The 20,053-nt window shown below is 37.0% G+C and overlaps 1 protein-coding gene across 3 annotated transcripts in view; it reads left to right on the top strand.

Annotated features, from left to right (window-relative positions):
- The window catches only part of FOCAD (focadhesin), a gene marked incomplete at both ends in the record, with an annotated part of 251,103 nt that overhangs the window by 124,941 nt on the left and 106,109 nt on the right, over nt 1-20,053 (top strand). The window lies entirely within an intron of this gene.

The raw sequence follows: 20,053 nt of genomic DNA, 5'->3' as shown, positions 1-20,053 counted from the left end.
TTTGTTGAATCTATTTCCATGCTGAGCCTTTTAAATACTACACAATGACTCTTTGCAGTTGAATGTTGTAGTTTGGCCTTATTTTTAACATTAAAAGGACAGCAGGCTCTTGCCTTTTATTAAACATGTGCGGATATTATAACATTTACTTTTTTACCCTGTTAAGTAGATTTTAAAATATGTTTTTTCATTTTTGAAATGAAATTTTAGCCGACTTTGGTGTGGTCATATAATGGAATACTATTCAGCATACACAAGCCATGTGTGAAAATAAAAATTTTTTTTCTTAAAATAGGAAAGAATTATGCTCCCTACTATTATTTAATTGGTTGTTTTATTTTTTTAAAAGAAATCATTTGGAGAGCATGAGAAGTTGAGTGATCTATCAAAGCTTGTGATAGGAAATTTTTATTTTGAGGTCTTGAAAGTTTACCACTTCCTGTTTTAGCTTTTATCTTTCAATCTCCTTTCCTCTGCTATGCACTCTTTACCATTCCCAGATTTGCTGTGATCTTTCAAGATATTCACTCTGCAAAATTTGCAGTCTAAGCTTTTGAAGTTAGAACATTTAGAAGCTCCGCCTGCCCCCTTGTACACTATCTGTATCCAATTTTTTTGTTTGTTTTAGTGTTTAAAGTATTTTTATATGCAGAGTTTTCTGTCTCGAATTGGAACATGGTCTCTGAGGATTATTAACTGATGTGAGTAGTCTGTGAGCGAACATGAACACTGTTCAGGGTATCCAGCCGTGAGTTTCCGGCTCTCAGTCACAAACCCAGGGCATTCTTTAAAAGATCAAACGAGTCGGACACTGGGAGGGTTTTAATGATGCCAGCTAACATCAGAAGAGCGGGGCTCGGTGGTTGCAAATTGTGCTCATCTGAATAAATGCCACTGAGCTGGAAATAATGACATGACTAAAATGATGCTAATTGTGTGCCATTCTACTATTCCAGTGAATAAAATATATTGGTTTAAGCTTATACAAGGGGTGGGTTTTTCTTTGGGGGGTAAATGGGGACGTGGGGTGTAGAGAGGTAATCACTTAAGGAGGGTAGTAGTCTAAATAGCATTAATGTTTGAAAGGCTTTATGGATTTTGAGATCTGATTAAAACTTTATTTTGGTGACTTCTTAGAAATTAATAGGCCTGTTTTGAAAAGATTTTCTTCACTATAAGCCCTTAAGTGACTAAAATTAAACTTTTATCAAGAATGGCATTGCTATCTGTGATGCTTTAATTCTTCCCCGCAATGTTTAAATGTTTAAATGTTTTAATAAGAACAGAAGTATATAACCATTTCCTTGCCTAGGATAAAATATCACAAGGACTCATTTTAAGAACCACTGGTTTAGGATTAGACTGTACCTGTATTGGGTGATTGAAATCATGTGTTAGTGAAAGGAGTTTATGGGTTTAGGCAATATTTGGAATTGATTAAAAATACTTGGAATTACCTTTGCATAGATACAGAATTACTCAGAATGCCTCTATAACATGCATACAAATCCAGAAGTAGTGTTTAAAGAGATAATATATGTATCTTACTTAAAACTTAGTAAGTTTCAGATTTGAGAGGATTTCCTGTCATAGGAAAAGGTTTGTTAGAGTCTATGAATTGTATTATTAATTAGATGTCATTCTAAAATCTTTTTTCATGTTTGAATATGTATATTATGGTTTATATGTAGTCATATCATTAGGTCTTATTGTTTGATTTTTGGGCCTGGTTAAAAGCTAGGCTTAATTCCTCTCACAATAGCATGGTGAAACATATTGCCCTAAGTTCTAATTCAGTAGTGAAGAGTCAGATATTCTCAGGAGTACCATTCCTTTTGCCTCAGAGCCATGGCATATTGCCTCTACTTATTTAAGTAGATATTTGAGCAATTTACTTGCTTAAACAATTGACAGGGTCACATGACTTTGATCTGAAATGATCAAAATACAGGTCAAACACAAGAATGCGATTGAACTTGTTTTATTATGTTACACTTAGACTTCAAGTGGTGCAGATTATCTTCCTTCTTACTTGTTTGGCTCTACTACTATATTGGAGTTGTGTACCTCATAGAAAAACGAATGGTGATGATTTCTAGTGTGTCAAGTAGGGTCTTCAGAAGCTTGAGGGTAGCTTGCATTCTGACTAAGAATCCCTAGAGATGAAACCTGAGTTTTTGTTGTTTTTTTTTTTTTTTAACGAGTTCCCCAGCAGCATGGGTGTGCAGTGAAGTTTGGGGTCACTGTCAAGAACTGCCATCTCTAAAGCAATTTATGTTAAGCCCATCCATGAGGTTTTAGAAGAATATATTAGAGTATTTCCTATTTTTCTTTTATCTTAAGAGAAATTAAGCTCTAATAATATTTAATCTATGCACTGACAGTTTCTTTACTTACACTAACATGAGATGATCATGTGTCATCATAGAGTAGCCAGGTTCCCTAAAGGAAGAGTGAGAGCTCCACAGTGAAAACTGCTTGTAGCATCATCTCCCCCTTTTTAGAAGGTGGCAGTTCATTGCAGCTTATAAAGTAAAAAGAATTTATTGGAGGGCCTCTCCTGGTGGCACAGCCGTTGAGTGCTGGGCTGCGAATCTGCCTGCAGCTTCTGCAGCTGGTTCGATCCCTGGCCACTGGCAAGGGTCTCACATGACACTCACAGACCTTTCCTGCTGCGCCCGCTGCTCCCCTCAGCAGTGTATTTCGTCAGTCTGCCTGTTCTGTTCCCCGCTCTGGCTCTGGTGAATTCTCTCACCCTCCCATGCTTCTGACTACCCAGTGCTTGTATAAATAAATAAATAAATCTTTAAAAAAAAGAATTTTTTGGAGATATACGTATGTATGTACTTCTATTATTTTATTAGATGTGCTAATGGTAGGGGTAGATTATCCGAAGCACACATATTTCATTGACCTTGACTTTATGGAATTTCCACAGTCCTTTATGTTATGCCTAAGCATAACTACATACAGATTATTTGCTTTAAAAAAAAATGTAATAACTGCATAACTAGCACAATAATTTAAGAGTCATCACTTCTTTTTATGCTATGCCATTGTATAGCTATTGCACAGTTTGTTTAGTTGATGGACATTAATGTGTTTCCACTTTTTTAACTATCATAAATAACACTGCTGCGAACATATTGTGTGTGTTCTATGTGGACTTTTATTTTCAGTTCTCTTGATATATACCTAGAAATAGAATTCCTGGGTCATATGAGTACTTTATTGTTAACTTTTCAAGGAACTACCAAACTATTTTTCCAAGTGGTTTTTCTACTTTACGTTCTTCTCAATAACATATGAGAGTTTGCATTTTCCTTATCATCACCAGCATTTATTATTGCCTTTTTTTTTTTTTCCCCATAGCCATCCTATTGGGCATGAAGAGATACATCATTGTGGGTTTGGTGTGCAGAAGACATATTGTTGAGCATCTTTTCATGGGCTATCATTATTTTACATTATTTACACTATTTTGTGCTGAGATTGGAAGTGTCCTTGAGAGATATTAGTATTACATGAAGGTTGAGAGGTTATTGAACATAAAATGTACATTTTTCTCTTATTAAGGACAATTGTTCCAAATTATTTTTTCTTCCCCTATTATTTTTCTTTCCATATTTCATCTATATAACATAAACGAGTGCACCTATATGCTGGTATGTTGAAAACATGTTACCAGTGGAAGTATTCAAAAAAATATGTTTATAGGTCATCAGTCTTGAAGTTGTTCCTGTGCAGCTTAGGTTAAGATGCCCTTCAATGGAGCCTCCCTGGTGGCGCAAGGGGTTAAGACGCAGCACTATGAAGCTATCTGCAGCCACTGCAGCACAAGTTCAATCCCTGGCCAGGGAGCTACCCACATGGCTCAGCGGAACTCTCCTGACTCGCCTGCTGTTCCCCTCAGCAGTGTATTTCAGTCAGTGTACCTGTTCTGTTCCCCACTCTGTCTTGAGTGAATCCTCCCACCCCCCACACCTCTGGCTTGTACCCCAGTTCTCATGTGCATAAATAAATCTTTTTTTAAAAAAGATGTCCTTCAATGATGCCATAATAAGCCACCTGTCTGACGTGGTCTAAGCAACTTGACTTTCCCCCCTCAGATTTTGTTTTATTATTTGATATAGAAATACTTTGAAGGGAAAAAAAAACAAAACACCCGACTAAAGAAGCTAGGATATATCTTCACTTAGAGGAATTGCCTTTAAGTGAGCAATTTAGGAACATATATCATTATATAACAACCACAAAAACAAGGAACAAAGCTATTCCATTTATTGAGTGCCTGCTGTGGTTTGGCATGAAACTAAGTGTATGACAGACACTATATCATTTCATTCTCACAATATCTTCGTAAGTATGGAGATATTGTCCTTGTTATTTATGTGAAAAAGCTAGGACCCACAGAGTTTAAGTCATTTTTCCTAGTGGATGAAACCAAGAAGGGCAGGTTTGGGATTTAAATGCAAGGCCATTCTCTTATCTTTATTCTGGATCATATCATATGTGTAATTAATTCTTCCTCACTCTTCCCATTCCCTACCCCTTCAGCCATTATTACTCTAAAGGGGAGAAAATATATAGCCTCCTGCTACTTGTTAAATGAAAGAGGTTGAAGAAGAATGGCTTAGATTTAGAGGGCCAGAGAGAGAATATTTAGTCATGGAAAACTCAAGAACCACTTAAGACTGCTTAGGGTTTAGAGTCAGTAATTGCAGAGCAATATTAAAGAGGGACTTGATTTTAAGTTACAAGTGAAAGACACCCTGGGGCCAGGCACAGTGATAAGCTTTCTGAGCCAACCTAGGGAGGAAAGGACACTCTCGCAATTTCAATTTATTCATTTGTATTTATTTACTTGATAGAAAAAGATCAGCTTTATTTTATTGAATTTATAGTCAGTAGTTTATAACACTGGATGTGATTCAGGGGCATAGGAGCACACCTCCTTCAGAGGCATATTGTTAGACCCATATTTATCCCTTCAAGTAAAATTTGTGTGCTTACTGTGTACAAGCTGCTAGAGATACAGTGATGTCAAGGACAGACCTAGTACTTACCCTAAGGAAACTTTCAATCTAAGTTGAGTGGACATTTTAACCATTTATGGTACACATACCTATTTGCAATTGTAATAAATCCTACAAAGCATGAATGTAAGCTAATTGAGAAGCGTAGTCAGTTTAAGCTTATCGTAGAATGGCAGTAAAAGTCATCATGAATGGGACATTTCCTAGTTGATAATGAAGCATTTTGAGTGATTTTTGTTCCTCCTTTGTGAAATTCCCTTATCCTTATGTTCGTGTCCTGCCCTGTTTCCCTCATGGTGTCCCTCTCTATTTAAACAGCATCATTCATTGTACATGTTTTTATCCATGGTTTTGTTCTTGTGAGCTGCTTTGGAGTGTAGTAAGTTCTTTTTATTTATCTCCCATCTTCGTTCATTTCAGTACCTGCTTATTTATGAGAAGTCCTGAATGTTCAAAAAAGTTCTAATTTCACATCATTTCAGTATGTTTTTACTTCTTAGAATTATACACATATACACATTGTTAAAAAATTAGAAAATATGGATAAGCAAAATTTGGGACAAAAATTGCCCATAATGTCACAATCCCATGGTAACTCTTATTTAAACAATTTGTCACATGGAATTTTGTGCCTCTTTCTATACAGACATGTGTCCTTAGATAATTTTAAAAATGAACAGACAGTTAACCATACCTGTTTTTTTTTTTTTTTTTCTCTAAATATTGTGAACATCTTTTCCTGGCTACATAGTATTTTTTAAAACAACATAGTATTTCATTATATGTTTTATGTGTTATGCATTTATATGTTTTATGTGTTATGCATTTATCAGTCTTTTACTGATGTGCATTTTGTTTTTTTCCAATTTCTTACTAATATCTATAATGCTACAGTGATCCTTTGAGTTAAATCCTAGCACGCATCTCTATGTCCTTAAAATAAATTTTTTAATTTTTAAAATTTTTTTTAAGATTTTGTTTTATTTGTACAAGAACTAGGGTACAGGACAGATGCACTAGAGGGTGAGAGGATTCACCAGAGAAAGAGCGGGGAGCAGAACAGGCAGATTGACAAAATACACTGCTGAGGGGAGCAGTGGGTGAGACAGGAGTGGTCTGCTCACCATGTGGGTTGCTCTGAGGCCAGTGGGGATCGAACTGGCACTGCAGAGGCTGCAGACAGCTTCACAGCGCTGTGCTCAACCAACTGCGCCACTAGGGAGGCCCTAGAATAAATTTTTAGAAATGGATTACTAACCCAAGGGTATTTAGTGATCATTTGTAAAGGTTTCTCCCTTTTACACTCCTACCTGCATTATATGGGAGTGCTGCTTTACCTGTACTCTTCCATATAGGATATAGTTTTCATATGTGTCTTGATATTTATTTTGGAAACCGTGGTTGACCACTGTCAATGTTTCATATACTTTCAGTTATATACTACTTGTGAGCCCCATACAAATGTTAACATTAAGTCCTTACTGATGACTCTATGGCAATTGTTTCAGAATTACCTACATAACAAATTGAAATACATGAGAAAATACAAGAAAACCTTAAACCTTGGTTATTTTTGTGATAAAATTTACATTTATTTTCTTGTCATTTTGGGCAGTCAGTATGGTAAGGAGTGATGTGAATAACTCAGATCTTCTACATTCAAGCACAGTCCTCGGTTACTCTCAGGCAGTCCAAAGCTAGAACGTGACCATTTCAGGCATTGTATCGGGTGCTCCAAAACAACATGCGGCACAGCCACATGTGCCTCTTCTAGATTATCTGTGGCTTCAGATACCTGAGAAAGAATTGAAACTTAGAAGGCACTGCAGAGAAATGTATACTCTCTGTTCCTACATGGAGTTTCTGCCCAGGCTTGTCTCCTTTTCTACCCAGGAGGTTAGGCTGCATAGAGTCAGAGGAAACTTCCAAACTCCTTTATTTTCCTTCAGTTAAGGTGAGAACTAGAGTCAACCTAGATGGAAGCAGCCACATTCCTAGAGTCCTTGTTTCCTTGTATTGCACTCTGCTAGCATCAGTCGTAAACTTTAGCAGCCAAAAATTTGTCAAGAAAATGAAGGAGAAACCAGAACTTTTAAAATCACTTTACTTCTCCACTTGGCCTGGAGCATTCTACAAGCAATATTATAGGAATTTTATGGTAAGCACACTGGCATGACTAAAATTCCAAATTAACATCATAGTATCATTGCTCATCAGACCCCAGAAAAGATATTGATTAAAGCAGCAAGTGAAGGCTAAGGAAGTAAATTCTGATGAAGCACAGTCAGCTTAGTGATGCAAATTGATGGTGATCCAAAGTCTGGTCCACCTTTGGGAAACTATCCAAATGAAAGAATTAAAGACAGAATGTAATCTTAATACTGACATCAAGAGGAAACATTTGTTGAGTGCTTGCCAAATCCTAAGTCTTTTTAGAGAAATATACACAGTAATTTCTTAAGGTTATTATTAACATTATGATGGGTAAGTTCATGAGTCAGCTTGGTTGGCCTCAGGGCTTCCCAGCTTGTTGATAAAACGTTATTTCTATATGTGTCCATGGGGATATTTTGGGCAGAGATTAACATTTGAATCAGACTGATGGAGACGTGCCCTTTGCAATGAACTGGTACAACCAACTACTCCTACCCATGGACATTGGGGTTTCTTTTATTTAGGCCTTCTGAGTCTGGGTTGTACACCAGAAACACTTTGATTCTCAGGCCTTTAGAGAACCTGGCCTTTGGACAGAATGAAACCATGGGCTCTGCTGGTTCTCCAGTTTGCAGTTGTCATACTGTGGAACTTTTGACTTCCTTCACTGCATAAGCCAATTGCTATAATAAATCTCCACATATAGCTATGTGGAGATTGATCATTTATAAATATATGATATCTGTATTTGTGGAGATTGATTTTATATATATATAGATTGATTATATATATAGAATGGAGAATTTCTAATGGAGAATTCTGACTAATACAGAGACTACCCTTCATTTTGCAGATGAGCAAACTGAAGGCCATATAGTACTTAGTGGCACAGGCAAGCTTTGAACCTAGGTTTCAAAAGAACCCTATAAGAAAATATCTATCCCTTTGTTATCAAGTAGAACCTCACTAAATCTAAACTGTATTTTTTAAAAATAAAATTCAGGGATCAGAGGGAGGGAGGGAGAACACAGAGGACTGGGGTGATGGTGCATGGGTGCATTGATGAAGGAAATTCTATGGGGACTATGCCTGAGGGGGTGGGGAGAAGCAAATATTGTTTAAAAATGAATAATGATGTAAAAAATAAAGTTAAAAAGAGAAAATAAAATAAAATTCACATACAATTCAGTTCACCCATTACCAGTATATAATTTGATGGGTTTTAATATTGTCATGAATTGTACAGCTCTCACATAATAAAGTTTAGAACATTTTTATCACCCCCAAAAGAAACTTCACACCCCTTAGCCATGACCCCAGAGTGACTGCATCTCTCCCTTTCCCCCAGCCCTGTAATCAATCTATTTTCTGTCTGTAGATTTGCCCTTATTTCCATTTCATATAAATGGAGTTATACAATAGATGTTATTTTGTGCCTGACTTCTCTCATTTAGCTTAATGTTTTCAAGGTTCATCTATGTGGTAACTTGTTAAATCTAAACTCGTATTCTACCACTGTCTATTTCCTTTAAGACCCTACAGGAAGCTCTTTAGTCCATCTGCTAAGAAATTTTTTAGCTTTGTGCAGTATTATTTTCCTGGCATGTGTTTATGAATTGTGTAGTCATCACTGGCAATATATTTAATTGACGTGGCAGAATAGTTGTTAATTCCTGGTTTGTGCTTTGCGGAAGGAGGAGCAATAATAATGCTAGGCAGTAAGGGCATGTAAAAAAATTCTTTGGATTTATATTAGGCTTTCCTTGTTTGGTGGATGTTTGACTCCATTTTATAAAATAAAGACAGTTCTAGCAAACTTTCAAGTTTCCCTACAAAACAAGTATTAATTTAAGTGGGTGAAGAGAAAGAAACATAATTGTCAGTTTTTTACCACGGTGTGCTCACTTGCCAAATATCATTAAAAAATATGCTGCTATTAGGGAAGTGAAAATATCAGATATTAATTATAGAACAATATTAAGCCTCAAAGACTCAAATTCATAAAATGGGTATATATTTTCTTTAAAATACAACTCAAGAATTAAATAGATATACATATATTTAGAAAGTTAGAATAAAGCTGAAAAAAGAATAATAAAATTTACCTAGAAGCCATACACATATGTATATAACCAAAAAGGATCATACTATACATATTCCTTTGTGACCTGTTTTTTGAACCAGCAGTTTATTGTGGGCACCAAGTCATGCTGATAATCACTTCTGACATCTAATTGAATGAGCACATGGCTATAACATAGTTAATGTATTTCCACTTATGTATTCTTAAATTTTCTATTGCCTTGATTTTCTTTCTCGTTATAAACCACACTGTGATTATGTGTTTGTACATAATCTTTCCAAATCTTTGTTATTTAGCATGTTTGCATTTCTGATACAAATGGACAGTTAGGTTTGAAGAGCCTTGGGGAGAAAACAGTTGCTTTTCTAGACTCATAATCTTTAATATTTTTAATATTCAACGAGAGGTTTAAGCAGAAAGTAGTTATTTTCAAATTGGATGGGAAAATAAAGAAAGGACTGTCTTACTGGTGAGGCCAATAGGCTTCTCAGAGCCCCTTAAGTACATAAAGCCTTGGAAAGCTTTTCTTCTGAACACCTCCCTCCTCTCCTGGACTCCACGGTCCTATATTTTCTCAGTTCTCCTACTTTGCTGACACTTCTTTTTGGTGTTCTTTGTTGCCTCATCTTTTTAATGTTCTTTCCATGGCAGGTGGACCCCTTTGAAAATCAGCAATCTATCTTCCTTCCCCCAGCAGTTGCAGTTGCTTTGTTGAACGGTTCCTTCACCATTGCTGTAGTACTGATGTTTTCTGGGATTTTCTGATACAGTTATTCCATCGCAGAGTCAACTTCTGAGGATAATTTAAGAAGGCATTTAGAGGTCACTTGGACTTGTGGAGTGTTTATAAATGATTCTAATTTATGAACTCCTAAGTATTTGCTTAGGAGTGGTTTGAATTTGCTCTCAAATGACTTGGGGCAAGAAAGTTTGCATCTGCAATGTTCAGTGAACAATTCATGAAAGCTGTAGTCTCCTAGATGAGTGTGTGGGGAATCTAAAGACTCTATGGTGATGGGTAGACATGGTTAATTTGAGTGCCTGCCCTGCCAGATCTTCAACTTCACTGTTTACACTAACATTTACCTGCCTGAGATCCCTGCTATTTCACCTTTTGTAACTCCTCCTCATAGCGACCCTTTCTATTCTCTAAAAGGGAGGTGGATGTATCTCAGTTTATTTTAATTATTGTTTAGGCTTTTGCTCTGAGGCATGAAACCTCCAGAGCATCAAACAAAGGAACAATTCAAAAAATACTGATTTGGGGGAAGCATATTTTAATCAAATCATCATCTCTCTCTTTGACATAAACCTTATGATTTCTGATTTTTTTTGTTGCTTTTTATGTTGTGATTATCAAAATTTTCAGTACTTTTTTTTTGTTGTTTGTTTTAATCAATGACTGCTTTGATGATACAATGGCAGAATAAGTAGTTGCGACAGACTTTGGGGTCCTGGACTGAGCCTCAGAAATTAACTCTGGTCCTTGATAGAAAAACTACCCAACCCTGTTCTAGCTGGTGATGGACCTATTAACACTATTCATTTATTCAACCAATGTAATTTGTTTTTTAGGGGAGTGTACTTACATGGCAAGCACTGTGCTAGTTGCTGCATTGGTGTGGATAGAATACCTTTTGTTTATGCTTCTCCAAACCTTGTTCTAGGGAATCATGTTGTAATTCAGTGGCTTTCTGGCCCTGCAGAGCGAAGTAATTCCTAAAGGAAGCCTGCTAAAATATTTTTTTCCTCTCTCTTAGACTTATAGATTATTGGTTTTAACTTAGTTTTTATTTCTTTATCAGGTACTTATTTGTTTCTATTCTATAGGAAGGGGTCACAGGTATGTTTCCTCATATTAGGGTTTGTAAATCTGTAGAAACCATTCAGGCCTGAAAGACTGATCTTTACTGTTATTATCCATGCAAATTCATCAGTTCTATAATCTCCAAACCTGTGATACCTAGAGAAAATGGAGGGGCTAGAAGAATGATTTTCATTGAGCATGTCATCAGGTTAAGTTTCATTAACTGTCAACATTTGTTACTTAGAAATGTACTCATGGAATTCCATCTTTGTAAAGTGGACTAAACTCAATAGGTATTCTTAAAAGCTTCAGTTTAAAATTGCTCTCTAAAGCATTTTTAGAGCCTCTGAAGTGACTGCTTAATTCATCAATTATTTTTGATATACACAGCATGTTGATTTTTCAGTATGAGATGACACTAAACTATTTCTCAATCTCTACAGTGCACTCATAATAGTCCCTTTAACCCTTTAAAAAATTTAGTCCCTTTAACCCTTTACAAAACATTTCATTGTTCTTGTTAGTTAATACTCAGCTTGCTTTTCTTTTAATTTTGTATCTCTGAACAACTTTCTTACAGTTTTGTTTATTTGGGATGTAACTCTTTTGATTGAATCTCTATTATTTTTCCTTATTACCTTCTAGTCTGACCTCCATTTCTTGAAAAGGGGGAGGAGCTGGCCTTTAAGAAAAGATTCCCTCTGGTTATTTGGGAGTGGGGGGGTGGAATAAATCACTAATGATTTTCTTGTCAAAGGATATTTCTGACATATTCTTAGTGTGAGTTTTGCTAGTTCATGCCAACAGAATGTACAACATGAAATAGATAATTAATCCAGACAGAATCTAGCAAAACTGAAAAGTGAACGTCCCTGCAGGGAGCTCTTTGTGTCATTCTTTCTGTTCCTGTAGAGAATTCAATGGCGTTTGCATTGGAAGATATTGTTCCCTGTAGGGAGATATCTCAAGGAAGCTGTAACTTCTTACATGGGGGAATAAAAGAGAGACCTGAAATCTGTGGCTCTTGAGTAGTGAGTCCCTTAGGTGGCTTGATAGTCTAGATGATCTGTTTAATAAATCCCTCTCTGTTTTCACTGGTGCCACTTACACAATTCTGAATAAGCCTGTTCTCTTCAGGTATTAGAATTACAAGCCTGCTCTACAAACTGCCAGTTTTTTAGAAATACAGAATAATTTGAAAGCTTTCTGTTGTGCCTCTCTTGGAAATGGCACAGTGGTATTAGGGACTGTTAAAATAAGAGCAGCTTTACCATACCACATATGAACATTTTTGATTTACTAAACCACAGTGTGGGATTCAGATATGTGAGTTTACACTATTTGCCAGAACAGAACAAAAGGTGAATAATTCTGATAGCAAAATCATCAGAATTCCTGTCTTTTAGATTACAAGGGACTTAAAAAGAGTCAACCCAGTATTTATCCCTATTATTTTCTACAATAGTGCCTTGATAATAAACTAGTTTCAAACATTAAAAGGCTGTGAAATTGCTTAAATAAACCTGTGCTAGTCATTTTTTTATACTTATAACCTTTAACCCCATATTATTAGGATAAGAAAGAATGTTATTTTTTCCCATTGTTTCTGCTCCATTGATTGTGTCTCCTTAAACTCCCTCTTATCCCGTTATTGTATTTTGGTAACAGAAGCATCCTGCTTTATGAATTGTGTGTGCTGAATTAGCTTAAGAGGGCTTCACTGCATGATGATGACTTGAGTCTTTTAATTGTGAAGGCAGTTTCTTTTACTTTCATTATGAAAAGGGCAAATAAGGCAGTTTTCATAGCCTAGAGGTTTTTATAAAGCATCATCTCTGTTAGAGTAAAGCGTCAGGACAAAAGGAGTAGGCTGTTCTCAGGAATTTCTAGAAATAGCTTTTGGAAGTAAAATTAGAAAATAGCTATCTGTTTCCTTTGCGAAGGAACAGTCATTTTTACCACACAAGAGTTAGGTAAAGGCTGTGATTCTTCTAGGATTCTTTTTTCCATTGGCTACAATGGCAGTTACAATCCTCTATAGCGGAGGAAGCACGTTTGCATACAGTTGTCTCAATATGGCCTTTACTGTTAATCTCGTGCTAGACAAAGAGCAGGTGTTACTAGTTTTATTTCTATTTTGCAGCTGGGGAAACAGATTGAAGGAAATTAATGACTTTGTCATAGTCACACAGCTACCAAATGGAAGAGTTGGGTTTTCTGACTTCAATCATAGGCTCTATCCAGTTACCCCACTGCAGAAGTTATTAATCTGTACTCCTTAGTATTGCTAGGATTCCTGTAGAAGAATAGCATGGGAAAGAATCATTCTCCCCTGGAAATAAAACAGCAGTAAAATACTCGATATAATCACTTACAATAGGGTGAATTATCAAAAGCCTCAGAGACAAACTGAGTAACATTCTGAGTCATTTGTACATAAATATTCATATACTCTATGTGCATAATATCTATATATTGTTCCTCCACCCTCCCCCACTCCTATCCCTTTGGTGTGCTTTGCCCTTAATGTTGAATGGTGGATTAAATATAAGTTGTTATTTTTTTGTGGGACCCTCGCTGGCGGCCAGGGAATGAACCGGCGCTGCAGAGGCTGCGGGCAGCCTCGCAGCCTAGCGCTCAACCGCTGCGCCACCAGGGGAGGTCCCCTACAGCACTTTTAAGATCTTACTGTATGGTTTTTGGTTTTGTTAATTTTTAAAAGTGTTACTCTATATTGTTTCTTTATATATAGTCTCCAGTTTAACTTTAAAGATTTTCCTTTGTTTTTGGTGTTAAACAATCATAATGTGTATAGATGTAAAATTGTTTGTCTTGATTAGGAAATTAATGTCTAATTAACATCTTTCAATTCTGGAGACCCTCAGCCATTATTTCTTTAAAAAGTGCTTTTTTTCTACTCCTACATTTTTACTCTTTATTTGGAAATAAATTTTAACTTACAAAAAAGTTTAGAGCCTCCCTGGTGACCTAGAAGTTAAGTCTCAGCACTGTCACCTCTAAGGCCTGAGCTCCATCCCTGGCCAAAGAGTTAACCCACATGGCACAGCAGATATCTTCCATTTTGTCCACTGCTCACCTCAGCAGTGTATTTCAGTAGATCCACCTGTTCAGTGCCCCACTCTGTCTCTGGTGAATCCTCTGTTCCCCCCGCCCCCACACCGCTGGCCTACACTCCAGTTCTTCTATGCAAAAAATAAATAAAGTCTTAAAAAAAAAAAAGTTTAAAAAAACACAGAAAAGTATTTACATAGGATGGAGTATTATTTGGCAATAAAGAAGAATAAGTACTGACACATGTTATGAAACGGACAAACAGAAATGATGTGCCTTTCTCTGTGTCTCAGGTCAGGAGTACATGATATTGATATGTTTTATTATCAATGATATTGACCTTTAGCACTTGGTATTGTTAACCTCAGTCAGTGGATATATAATGGATTTCTCCACAGCAAACTTACCATTTTTCTTTTGTCATAAATAGTAAATAAATAGTAGCAATGTCTTGGAGAAGCTATTTTGAGACTATCCGATTTTCCTGTGTGCCTTCAAACATTTGCCCTTTGTTTTTAAAACATTCATCGTAAGATCTTGCCTACAACAATTAGGCCTTTGTGTAGTGGCGATGTTTTATTTCTTTCATTACTTCTTTATTTATTAATTGGAATTCTTCTGTAAAGAAGAGCTTTTTCTTCCTCATTTATTTACTTATTCACTTATTTATACTAATGTGGATTCCTGGATATTTATCTGGTCATTGGGAACTCCTCAGACTTGCTCCTAAGCCCTTTCAACAAGCACACAACCTTTTTTTTTGGACACTTCCTTCTTTCTGACACCATAGTATATTCCAGACTTATATTTTCCCTATTCTAGCCTTAAAATCAACTGCTTTGCCAAGGGCCATTCCAAAATTAAACTCCACTAGGAACTCTCCATAAGTGGAAGAAAGACCACCTATCTGACTTTCAGCTTTTTTATATTTTGTAATTCTATTCTTTCTAGCTTGTAATTAGGGTAACTTCCTATCCACTGGGTTAATAATTTCAGTGACTATTTTTCATTTCTACAGATTCAATTTGGTTCTTTTTAAAATTGTTCTTTTCCATCATGCCATATTCTTTTACTGTGAATTAAACGACTTTTTTTTTTTTTTTTACATCTTTGGTTCTTTTAAGTAATTTCATATTACTTTCTACTTGTTCTGTTACCTTAAGGTCTTAGATTGGGGGGTGGATAATTTTGCTGTTGTTTTTGCTGATTCTTGCTCATTTTGGACTCATTTTTATTTATTTATTTTAAATTTTATGTGTTTTTTTTTTTTTACAACATTGCTTATTTTTGTATGTTTGATTTCTCCCCTCGGTGTAATCCCCCTAAAATTCCCACCACCAAACCACCCTTGAACCATCACCATAGTCACTTGTGCCCTTCCCTCTCCTTTTTTTAACTCTTCTCTCTGCCCCTCCCCTGTGGTATTTCTCAGTTCTGTAGTTTGCCTGCTACATAAACTCATTTTTAAAGGGACCTGTTTTATTTTTCTTGTGGATCATTGGGGTTACGTGTTAATGGTATATTCTTCTAGAGTGGTCCAGCGCACAACTCACCACCATCTCTTCATTTATCAGCTTAGTGGTTTCTAGTCCATTACATTTAAGGTATAGCTATTCAAAGGTGTTTGTTTTAAGTGGGGGGTCTCAGTTCCATCTGCTTGATTCCCGTAGGTTAAAGGCTGTGTCTCCTCTTACCATGTAGGCATTGAAATATAAGCTGTTAAGTTACAGAACCTGACAACTTTCTTATAATACCTCAATGCAGATATTTCCTTCTTTATTTCTGGCACTTGGTAATACCCCCATCCCTCCCCTTTTCAGCTTAACTGTATATTGTAGAACTTTCTTCTTTATTGGTTATTCCAGGTGTTGCCCATCATATTGCTGGAACCAGAAGTCAGTCTGTTTTTTGAAAGCAGAAAAGTCACTGTGTAACGAGCAGTAGAGGTAGAACAAGCCATTATAGGCCAGCACCCTGAACCTGACTAAGCTGATAGTTTGACAGAGTGCACAGGTCAAGAGGCTGCTGGATCAGATCCACAGCATTCAAAGAGATAGACATAGCAAGATGGGAATAGTTTGAATGCAAGGAGTACTCTGGGCCAAAAGAGCTGTTTAAGATATCTCCAAGATCTAATCAATAATAGTCCAGAGTTGAGAAGGTCAACCTTATTAGAGACTGCCCTGTACCTGATTGTGTGTGGGCAAGCCTAGGTTTATAAATATTCCCTTCAGGTATACCTTACTTAAATTTAAGGCCATGATTTCTTGCTGAGATTCTGGAATATTTTCTCACAATCCATATGTAGAGTATCATGTCGGGCTTTAGTTTACAAACTTTCTAAGGAGAAGACTTAAAAAAGAATTTGTAAACCTTTGAAAATACTTGAAGGATGTAGCCTCATTCCTTACTCACCATCATGGGTAAGGATAAGGCTGTCTTTGGATTTCTGTAATTAGTAGCCAGAGATATTTTGTGTTGATCTGCAAAGCACATCAGAACTCTGTGTAGCCAGATTTCCCCATGGAATTTGGTTTATAGAAATATTTAAATGACAAAGGTTGTTGACCAATCTTATAGTCCTTATGTTTCCATTTTGTCTGCAGGATATTTCTCTCTGGATGTTTTTCCATCAGCTGAAATTAAACCTATCTCAACTAGAACACTTCATCTTCATGCCCATTTCCTGCAAATGTGTTCCTTCTTCTAGTTTCCCTTCCTTTTTCATATGCTGCTTTTTATTTGCCCACATCTCTAGGTCCAAAGCATCTTTTCCCATTCATTCTCTCAAGGTCTTTTAATTTTTTTATTCTCAGATTTATCATTCCTACAGAAGGTTCATGCCTTCTGTAGTTGATAAGTACTGATAATCTGTTATATACTTATTACTATGCTAGGTGAGTGGGGAATGAGAACTGTAAGACATGGTCATTGTCTTTAAAGAACTTAATATCTAGTTGAGGAGACAACTTATATTCACGAAAATAGTGAGCAGTACTTGACAGTATATAATTAAATGCTAAATCGGGTGACATCGAGTTTTAAGTGTTAGGAGTCGGAAGAAAGAAAGAAAATAAAGGCTTGGATTGTAAGAGAATGCTTAATTGTGGAATTGGGATTTGAACTAGGTCTTGAAGCAACATTGGTTGGAGTTGGAAAGGCATTTAAAATGAGAAAGCATGGACAATTAGTGAGTATATTGAGCATAAGATTTTTGGAAAACTTTGAGTATGTTTCTATGTTAAGAACTAGTGAGACATAGGAAATAGAGGGGTGAATACTATTTGGGCTGAAGAATAACACACTGATCTTTCAAAAATAACATTTTAATTTTGTTTGTTTCCAAACTCAGAAGTCTCAAGAGGCTGCCTTTTCTTTGTGATTCTCCTTCAAACTGGCTTGTATTCTAGGTACTCTCTTATCCACCAGCCTTCCTCACCTCTACCCATGCTTTTTGTTATTTTCATATGCTTTATTTGTGTTTTTACTTACGATTTCCATTTCCTCGTGTGTCTGCCTGATTTTAGTCCATTCCTTCTTCATGTCCCATGTAAAGACTTAACTGCCTCATTGATACTTTCCCTGAGGACACCCACCCACTGACATATTGTTTCTCCCTGGATTCTGCTGGAAAATATTTTCTTTCTTTCTTTTTTTTTTTTTTTTAAAGATTTATTTATTTATTTATACATGCACTGGGTACAGTCAGAAGCGCGGGAGGGTGAGAGAATTCACCAGAGCCAGAGCGGGGAGCAGAGCAGGCAGAAGGACCGAAGCACACTGCTGAGAGGAGCAGGGGGCGGCAGGAGAGGACTGCGCGCCATGTGGGACCCTCCTCCGGTGGCCGGGGAGCAGCTGGGGATCGAACTGGCGCTGCAGAGGCTGCGGGCAGCTTTGCAACCCAGCGCTCAACCGCTGCGCCACCGGGGAGGCCCTGGAAAATATTTTCTATTGAAACTCTCTCAGAGCCTAATCCTCTTCCTTTTGTTTTCTGAAAATTTAGAATTTCATACATTTCTCTTACCCTTTGATAAGGTGCTAAGTTTTTCGAAGGGTTATATTATACTTTATATTTTGTTTTCTTAGTTCTGTATACTGCTCTGGGTGTATACTTGATGATGATAGTTTTTTAAAGAATTGTAGTTGTTTTCTTTTTTTTAAAATTTGGAATACTGATGATTTGTAATGTAAGAGCTACTTTGTATAAATGTGCCTACTGTCCTCTCTGGCACACAGTACTGCCCTTAATGAATGTTAATGGAATCCAAATTTGTAGTGAATTCCAAGTCAAAAGATATTTTTCTGCTGTTTCATGGAAAGTAGGTAATAAGAGTAGACGCACTGGATCGAGTTTTCTAAGATACTCTTCCTGCTATCTTCTCCTTTGAGCCTCTCCTGGCTCTGTTTTCTTTAAGTGTATATTATTTCTTTATCTTTGACACCTTTCTACTTACTGCCTCATGTGAATTTTTGAAATAATTTGTTTGTAGATGGAGATAAATTGTATGTGTTAATTGAAGCTTAACAGAAGGGATTAAAGTATTTTAGAAAGATTAATCCTTGTTAAAAATAATTGATATGGGTTGACATTCTTCCCTGCTGAATTTTAAAATTTTTAATAAAAATATCTGTAAGTGAAGAAATCATCTGTTGTATTTGGAATTGAACTTAAGAAGGCATTTGAATATCCATAAAATCAGATATTGATATGAAGAAAGAATACTTAGTTTAAGGAAATTAGGACAAGTTTGAAATAACATTTTTGTTCAGCTTTCATCTTTTTGTTCATTTAACAACCTCTTTAAAATCTGAAATGACTTGTTGTTTTAAATAAATACAAATACTAACCTTTCTCATTTCAAAAGTTTGTAAAATGGGGGCCTCCCTGGTGGTGCAAGGGGTTAAATCTCAACACTGTGAAGGTATCTGTAGCCACTGCAGCATGAGTTCCATCCCCAGCCAGGGAGCTGGCCCACATGGCACAGCAGACCTCTCCTGTCTCACCTGCCGCTCCCCTCAGCAGTGTATTTCAGTAGATTGCCTGTGCTACTCCCCACTCTGTCTCTGGTGAATCTTTCACCTCCTACTCCTCTGGCTTGCACCCCAGCTCTTATGTGCATAAATAAATAAAATAAATCTTTAAAATATAAAATTTTGTAAAATCATTTGAGGGTGTTTGATTTATAAATATAGCATCCCAGTTTTTGAGTCATGATGTATTTTTTTTTAAGATTTATTTGTATACAAGAACCGGGGTACAGGCTGGATGCGCAGGAGGGTGAGAGAATTCACCAGAGACAGAACAGGGAACAGAACAGGCAGACTGATGATATACACTGCTGAGGGGAGCAGTGGGCGAGACAGGAGAGATCTGCCTCACCATGTGGGATCCTCGCTGTTCAGCTGGGATCAAACCAGCACTGCAGAGGTTGCAAACAGCTTCACAGTGCAGCGCTCAACCGCCTGTGCCACCAGGGGAGAGAGGCCCTGAGTAGTGATGTATTTTAAGCAGGACTTAAAACTGCAAGTACGCTGGATATCTGGCTTTGGAAATGTGCCACTCTTCTTTGTTTCAGAGAATGGTTCTTCCAAAATGTATGTAGCTAATCTGGAGTTAAGAGAGAGAGAGAGAGAGAGAGAGAGTGTGTGTGTGTGTGCATGGACACACAAGAGAAGGAGTTATCTTCTTAGTTAACCAACAAAGTAGTACAAAGGCAATTGTGTAGGCAGGCTGGCTATTCTTCAAAAATAGTTTATAGAGGGCCTCCCAGGTGGCGCAGCGGTTGAGCGCTGGGTTGCGAAGCTGCCCACGGCCTCTGCGGCGCAGGTTCGATCCCCGGCTGCTCCCCGGCCACTGGAGGAGGGTCCCACATGGCGCGCAGACCTCTCCTGCCGCCCGCT

The sequence above is a fragment of the Talpa europaea genome (assembly GCF_964194135.1).
Source record: "Talpa europaea genome assembly, chromosome: 7".
Taxonomy (NCBI): Eukaryota; Metazoa; Chordata; class Mammalia; order Eulipotyphla; family Talpidae; genus Talpa; species Talpa europaea.
The sequence above is the reverse complement of the archived record's forward strand: the minus strand, read 5'-3'. Positions and strand labels throughout refer to the sequence as shown.